This window comes from Balearica regulorum, chromosome 24 (genome assembly GCF_011004875.1).
Source record: "Balearica regulorum gibbericeps isolate bBalReg1 chromosome 24, bBalReg1.pri, whole genome shotgun sequence".
NCBI lineage: Eukaryota > Metazoa > Chordata > Aves > Gruiformes > Gruidae > Balearica > Balearica regulorum.
Genome location: NC_046207.1, coordinates 355,057 through 363,442, shown reverse-complemented (window position 1 = coordinate 363,442; position 8,386 = coordinate 355,057). Strand labels below are relative to the sequence as shown.

At 45.7% G+C, this 8,386-nt stretch overlaps 1 pseudogene; it reads left to right on the top strand.

Moving 5' to 3' along the window:
• The first annotated feature begins 258 nt into the window (after positions 1-258).
• LOC104637284 (olfactory receptor 6C74-like) lies at positions 259-6,835 on the top strand (annotated as a pseudogene).
• Positions 6,836-8,386: the final 1,551 nt, after the last annotated feature.

The window sequence follows — 8,386 nt, the reverse complement described above, 5'->3', positions numbered from 1 at the left end:
GTTTTACCTGTGATGGTAATTAGTGAATGATCTCTCCCTGTCCTTATCTCAACCCACGAGCCTCTCGTTACATTTTCTCTACCCTGTGCAGTTGAGAAGGGGGAGTGATAGAGCATCTTGGGTTGGCACCTGGCCTCCAGCCAGGGTCAACCCACCACCAGTAGTCTTCCAGTTAGGACCACCACATGTACCACCTGATTAGGCTTTCATTTCTGCTTCTTGGAATATTTTTAACATCTTCTTTTTGACTATTCAGAGATGAATCAGTCATCGGTGGTAGACTTCATTCTCTTGGGACTCACTATCAATCACTTTTGGGAGATCATTTTATTCGTCATTCTCTTTGTTGACTTCCTCCTGATCCTCCTTGGAAACATTGCTGTGTCACCATCACACTGATAGACCAATGATTTTACATCCTCATGTATTTCTTTCTCAGGAATTTCTCCCTTGTGGAAATGCGTTTCACATCTACGTTCATGCCAAAGACGCTCTACAGCTTCCTCACATAAGCAAAAACAATTTCCCTCTCTGTATGTTTCCTTCAGTTATCCCTCTCCTTCATCCTGAGTATCTGCACTTTCTTCTGCATAGCTCTCATGTCTTTTTATTGCTGTGGCCACCTGCCACCCATTGCATTACGCACCTTCACGAGCAATAGGTTTTGTCTCCAGCTAGTGCTGGGCTGCTAGATGGTGAGTTTCTTCTTGGTGTTCTCCCCACTGACAATTATACTGCATTTGACATTCTGCAGCCCTGATGTCACCAACCACTTCTACTGTGCTATAATGCCACTGCTCCAGCTGTCCTGCACAGACACAGGCCTTGCTCAGAAAGTAATGTTAGTGACAGGTGTTCTAATATTACCTGGCACCTTATCAGTAATCGTGTTTTCTTATGCCTATATCATCTACACTGTCACACACATCCAGTCTTCAGCAAGCAGGAAAAAAGCCTTTTCCACATGCTTTGCTCATCTCATTGTGGTCACTATTCTGTGCAGCAGCTCCATCTTCAGTTACATCCGACCAAGACAGCGGGGTAGGATGGATTTTGACAAAGTTGTATCTTTTCTCTACTGTGTGATTACTCAGCTGTGTAACCCTTACACCTACACCCTTCAAAATGAACAAGTCAAACAGGCCTTGAAAGATATGGTAACAAGAGGTTTTGTAGGCTTTGATGATATTTTGAAATCTAGAGCCACAAAGCAGGGAGTGCATGAGAATGACTTCCTAGCAGAGTTGCCAGTACCCTGGGGGTGGGAGGGTGGGGGACTGTGGTGGGTTGACCCTGGCTGGGGGCCAGGTGCCCACCAAAGCCACTCTATCACTCCCCTCCTTCACTAGACAGGGGAGAAAAGGTACATCAAAAACTTCTGGTTCGAGATAAGGACAGGGAGAGATCACTCACTAGTTATCATCACAAGCAAAACAGACTGAACTTAGGCAATTCATCTAATTTATTACTAAGCAAAACAGAGTAGAGGAATGAGAAGTAAAATCAAATCTTAAAACACCTCCCCCCACCCCTCCCATCTTCCCAGGCTCAACTTCACTCCCGGCTTCAACCTCCACCCCCCCTCAGTGGCACAGGGGGACGGGGAATGGGGGTTACAATCAGTTCACCACACATTGTTTCTGCCACTTCTTCCTCCTCAGAGGGAGGACTCCTCTCATCGTTCCCCTGCTCCAACACAGAGTCCCTCCCACGGGAGACAGTCCTTCTTCAGAAGAACTTCTCCAGCGTGAGTCTCTCCCATGGGGTGCAGACCTTCAGGAGCAAACTGCTCCAGCGTGGGTCCCCCACGGGGTCACAAGTCCTGCCAGCAAACCTGCTCTGGCGTGGGCTCCTCTCTCCACAGATCCACAGGTCCTGCCAGGAGCTTGCTCCAGCGTGGGCTTCCCATGGGGCCATGGCCTGATGCCTCCACCTGCTCCAGCGTGGGGTCCTCCATGGGCTGCAGGTGGAATCTCTGCACCCCCTCATCCTCCCTCCATGGGCTGCAGGGGGACTGCCTGCTTCACCATGGTCTTTCACCACGGGCTGCAGGGGGATCTGTGCTTCGGCGCCTGGAGCACCTCCTCCCCCTCCTTCTGCACTGACCTTGGTGTCTGCAGAGTTTCTTACATCTTCTCACTCCTCTCTCCAGCTGCAAAAGCTCTAACAGGTTTTTTTTTTCCTTCTTAAATATGTTATCACAGAGGCGCTGATTGGCTTGGCCTTGGCCAGTGGCAGGTCTGTCTTGGAGCTGGCTGGCATTGGCTCTATCAGACACAGGGGAAGCTTCTAGCAGCTTCTCACAGAAGCCACCCCTGTAGCCCTGCCCCCCCCCCCCCCCCCCCCCCCCCCCCGCTACCAAAACCTTGCCGCATAAACCCAACACAGGGATAAAGATGATGCACGGATGTGGATTAGGTGGTATGCCTGTTTCTCTGCCCTGACCACATACAACATCTCTTTGACTTAATCAGTTGGAAATAGCCAGATTTGATCCATTTGAAATGAGGTGTGATAAAATCCAAGCCAGACAACACAGAGACGTAAAACAACTCTTTAGATTTCTATAGGAAACTAAAATCAATACTATATATATCTCAGACAGAGATTCCTATCCTTCAGAGCAGATGACACATCATCACACAGAAAGTTCGTGTCATAGTGCCTATTATTTCATTTACAGAAAGGTCCATGGAGATGTGTGACAGATTCCTCCCTGATTTCTGCAAGGAAATGTTTTGAACGGTGAAAGCTGGAAGTTCATGCCACACTAAACTGTTTTCCAATGCAAAGTTCATTTTCATGTGTATGTTAACAAACTGTCAGGAGCCTGAGCGAACTAATAGGCCATTATATCTGTGACCAGCCTCACCTGGGGCCTCCACCCACATCCTTTGAACGTGGATGCAGGAGCCTCATTTGAGCACAGGCCTGGGCACTCAGCCCCTGCCTGACCTACATTGTAGCAGTGCTAGTCTCTATTTCAATCACAGTTATGCCCATGTCCTAAAGTCCACAACTTTTGAACTCTTCATTATTATCAAGTTCTTACTATAAATTGTTTCCCTGTCCATGTCTGCTTCAGTAGAATGGAGCTTAGGAGTTCTCAAGATGGCCTAAGTGTGGTTTGGATCTCCTTGTGTTGTTCCATACATCATCATTGCCTGCTTTTGGTTTTCTACTTAGCTGCTTGGGAAAGAAATTTTATTTTTCTTATCTGCTTACAGGGGCATGACCAGAGTGAAAGACTGATCAAAGGGGAGTACTTTAGGCATTTCCACAACATAAAATTTTATTACCACAACAGGAAAAAAAGTATGCAAGAACTTTGGCAGACAGCTATGTTTTATATTTTCATGCTAATATTTGAGCTCATACTCTTTTTTTCAGAATTGGATAACACCTTGGGAAACAACTTTTTAGGTCTGACCACTCCTACCATGGATACGCTATGTGGAGGATCCCCTGAGATTCATTCAGAGTTCAGTGTATAGGTACGGGAATAATGTCACTTAGCTCAGCCATATAAAATTAAGAAAACAAAGTCTCAGATGGCTGTCCAGGGTCCTTCCAAAGTCAACATAATACTATGGGTGATTTATTCCATCCTGAGGCAAATGAAGATTTCTTAGTCCTCTTCTCTGACTTCTTTGTCTATAAGATTTGCCTTCAGTTATTAAAATGTGATGATGGGGGTCCCAGCTGGGACTCAGAAATGTCTGTGTCAGTCAGGAGTGTTATTCATTACATGTATAAGTATATATGTATGTGTATGCATATGTCCTAACTCCTCAGACCATAGTGATTTCAGGAGTGGTGCTTGATTCAGGCCAATGTTCACAGAACCTACTACTTTTGCACCTGAAGGCCTACAGCTCCCATACAAGGCAGGCCTTCAGTCTCTGTTTCCTTGCCCGGGGGCACGTGACTCAGCCCAGAAGCCAGTGGAAGAATTAGCATGAGGGCACTGTGGATGGTCAGGAAGTGAAGGGAAGGACAAGGTGCAAACTAGCAGTGCAGAGCAGGTCCTCCTTCCTCTGGTCAAGAAGGGATTTTAACCTTGCAGAAACATGAGAGCTGCAAGCACCTGTGGCATAGCAGATGCATCATGAGTTATTAGGGTTGCCTTTATACTTCCTGTGTGCACCTTCTGCCTATAGATCTGAGTCTCTTCTCAAGCATCTGGAAACCATGGAGGGGCTTCAGCACGCTTACTGGCAGAGGTTGCCATCCATGCTCTTTCTAGAGACAGCAAGACAGCACAAATGAACAGCCTCCTCCAGAGGCATGGTCAGTCAAAGAAGAGAATCCTCTCACATGGGGGCAAAAAAATGCCTTCTGGAAAGACCATATCCCAGTACGCCCCTCTCTCCCCTGCTCCACATCATTGACTGTAGAGGGGTCTCACCACATCACATTTGGATGCCTACACTGCAGGTGCCTAAGAACAGGGGATGGGGGAGCTTCATGCACACAGCTGTAAGTGCCATGGAAATTCATCTGGTCTCTTTTCCTTGCTTGCAGTGGATTTTATCTAATTGTGTAGAAAACAGAGTGGACTTTTTGAACAGCTGCAGTGACATTTCTCGCAATGCCAGTGTCTGTTTCGGTATGTGGTCATTCCATCACCATCCAGCCCAGTAGAAAGCTTAGGAACAACAATCGATGCTGTGGAAATATCCAGGAAGGACAGGACCCAGAGGGAGAAGTACCTGGCCATGTGGAGGGTGGGGTGTACTGTGACCGTGAAGATGAGAAGGTTCCAATGATGGTGATGGTGTATTTTCACCATTCCCCAGATATTAAGTGCTCTGTCTTTCTGACTAGCAGTGCAATGTGTAAGGACTGTGATAATTGATAAATGGTTGTTGATAGGAAGCCCATGGGACGGCTGGTGTGTCTGCATGTGAAATAAGCCTTTTGGATGAAGGATTCACTTGTAGTTCATAAACAAGGAATGCATCTTCCAGTAAATGTGAAGCTTTACAATGCAGTGCTAAAAGAGACCAAGATGGCATTATTGCTAATTGCAATTTGCAAAAGATCGAGTGTGGTTTTTCACTATAGTGGAATTCTAAAGCTGGTAGAACTGGGTGCGAATTAATGAGGATTTTTGTTTTGTGAAATCTAATGATACTTAGAATTTCATAGAATCATAGAATAGAATAATAGAATGGTTTGGGTTGGAAGGGACCTCAAAGATCATCTAGTTCCAACCCCCTGCCATGGGCAGGGACACCCTCCACTAGATCAAGTTGCCCAAAGCCTCATCCAACCTGGTCTTAAACACTTCCAGGGATGGGGCATCCACAACCTCTTTGGGCAAACTGTGCCAGGGCCTCATCACTCTAACAGTAAAGAATTTCTTCCTAATATCTAATCTAAATCGACCTTCCTTCAGCTTAAACCCCTTGCCTCTTGTCCTGTCGCTACACTCCCTCATAAACAGTCCCTCACCAGCTTTCCTGTAGGCCCCCTTTAGGTTCTGGAAGGCCACAATTAGGTCTCCCTGGAGCCTTCTCTTCTCCAGGCTGAACAAGCCCAACACTCTCACCCTGTCCTTACAGGAGAGGTGCTCCAGCCCTCTGATCATCTTCGTGGCCCTCCTCTGATGAGTCCAACAGCTCGATGTCTCTCATGTACTGGGGACCCCCCAGAGCTGGATGTAGTACTCCAGGTGGGGTCTCACAAGAGCACAGTAGAGGGGCAGAATCACCTCCCTCAACCTGCTGGTCATGCTGTTTTTGGTGCAGGCCAGGACATGGTTGGCTTTCTGGGCTGCAAGTGCACACTGCCAACTCATGTTGAGCTTCTCATCAATCAATACCCCCAAGTCCTTCTCCTCGGGGCTGCTTTCAATCCTTTCCTTGCCTAGCCCATAGTCGTGCTTGGGATTGCATCGACCCACATGCAGGACCTTGCACTTGGCCTTGTTGAACTTCATGCGGTTCACATGGGTCCACCTCTCCAGCCTGTTTAGGTCCCTCTGGATGGCATCCCTTTCCTCCAGCGTGTCGACCACACCACACAACATGGTGTCATCAGCAAACTTGCTGAGGGTGCACTGTCCATGTCGCTGACAAAAATGTTGAACAGTGCCGGTCCCAGTATTGACCCCTGGGGAACGCCACTCGTCACTGTTCTCCACTTGGGCATTGAGCTGTTGACCCCAACTCTTTGAGTGAAGGGTCAATTCCTTACCCACCGAGTGGTCCATCCATTGAATCCATGTCTCTCCAATTTAGAGACAAGGATGTCATGCAGGACAGTGTCCAGGAAGATGATGTCACTCTTCCCTTCTCCACCAACGCTGTAACCCCATCATAGAATGCCACCAAATTTTTCAGCATGATTTGCCCTTAATATGGACAATTTCATTTTGTTCCCAGTGTATAAAATGAAAGAGAAGCTCCTTATTTTTATCACAGTAAATCTGTGAACCTGTCCTATCTGAGATATAAGTAGAGAATTGTTCAATACATTCTTTAGTCAATATAATCTGTGTGTGTTGACAGATGGGTCATGGTTTAAAAAAAAAAAAAAATAGAATCAACCTATGGTAGAAGAATTGATTGTTCTGGGATTCCCCAGCAATCAGTGTTTGCCAATCACTGTCTTTCTGCTCTTTTCTGTAACATACATGATAACAGCATTGGTAAACATGGCCATCATAGTGCTAGTGTGGGTCTTTCCACTCCTGCAGACTCCAATGTACTGCTTCTTTGGAAACCTCTTCTTTTTGGAGATCTGGTATGCTAGCATTTGTGTGCCCAAAGCCCTTGGAGTATTCCTTGGAAAGAGTCAAACCATATCCTTCATCACCTACACCTTGTAAATGTGCTTTATGTTCTCTTTGGGCTCTATGGAATATGCTGTCATGCTTATGGTTGGTATCTGGCCCTATGGTTGCTATCTGGCTATATGCTACCCTTTGCGCTACAGTGTCCTCACGTGACACCTTGTGCACACAGCTGGCCAGTGACTCCTGGATGTTCAATTTCCTCGGTGTCACTATCCCAGCCTTTCTAATCTCCACCTCATTCTTCTGTGGGCCCAATATCATCCATCTCCCTTTTTTTTTGTGACACAGATTCATGGATTTCTTTCTCCTGTAGTGACACTCATTTTGTTGAAATGGCATATTTCATCACCCTCTCCACATCCATACTTGGCTCTTTAGGAGCAACATTCACATCCTACATCTCTATCATTTCCCCTGTCTTGGGGATCCCATGAGCCCAAGCTTTGTGAAGAGCTTTTTGTACATGCACAGATCATCTTACTGTTGTAATTTTGTGGTATGACTCCACTATCTTCCTGTACATCAGGTGCTGTCATCAGACTTCTCTGATTTGAACAAAATTGCGAATAGCCTCAATACTATTGTGACTCCTTGTTGTGCTTTAGCCCCAGCTGACAACAAAGCACCATGCAGCCACTTGCTCACTCCTCCCTCCTTCAAGGAATGGGGAAGAGAATGAGAAGAAAAAGGTAAATTTTGTGGGTTGGGATAAGGGCAGGTTACTGGGACAGCAAAGGGAGAGGAAAATAACAACAGTACTTAGAATATACAAATCAGGTGATAGACAATGCAATTTGCTCACCGCCTGGAACCCAATGCCCAGCCCATCCTGAACAGCAATGCCCCTGCCCAGGCCAGTTGCCCCCATTATGTACTGAGCATGACATCATATGGTATGGAATATCCCTTTGGCCAGTTTGGGTCACCTGTCCTGGCTGTGTCCCCTCCCAGCTTCCTGTGAAATTAACTCTCTCCCAAATACCTGCCTCAACCTTGATGGATAAGAAAAAAACCATTTCTTCTCTGCCAAGGTTTAGTAGTTAGGGTTCTGGACTCCTGTCAAGTTTTCTTTGGCCTTACAAGAATGAAACGTTGTTCATCTTATGAAGAAGAATCACATATATCACTTAGTCTGATGATTTAAAATGTGTCATCTCCAAATATCAGAATCAAAATACAAAATTATTAATTTGAAAGTATCACTTTTGCTTATGAAATCAATAGGCTGTTACAGAGATAAAGTAAAATTTTGTTTTACTGAAATTTTATGTCTGCCTAGGAAATGGCATCACCAGTGTCTTGACTGCATGGAAGATGCAGAATTTTTACATGAAAAGCGGTATTCATGCCATCTGACATTGGAAGTCTACAATGTACATATATAAGTCTTCTTTTATAGACAGTGAAGAGACATCCCTTCAGAAAGTCATTATTTTAATGTCTACAAGGTTGACAGTTTTACTGAAGTGATTTGAGTCTCACTCCTAACATAGTGTCTATCTAAATGTTTCACAAAATCACAGAATCATAGAATAGTAGGGGTTGGAAGAGACCTCCGGAGTTCATCTAGTCCTGCTAAAGCAG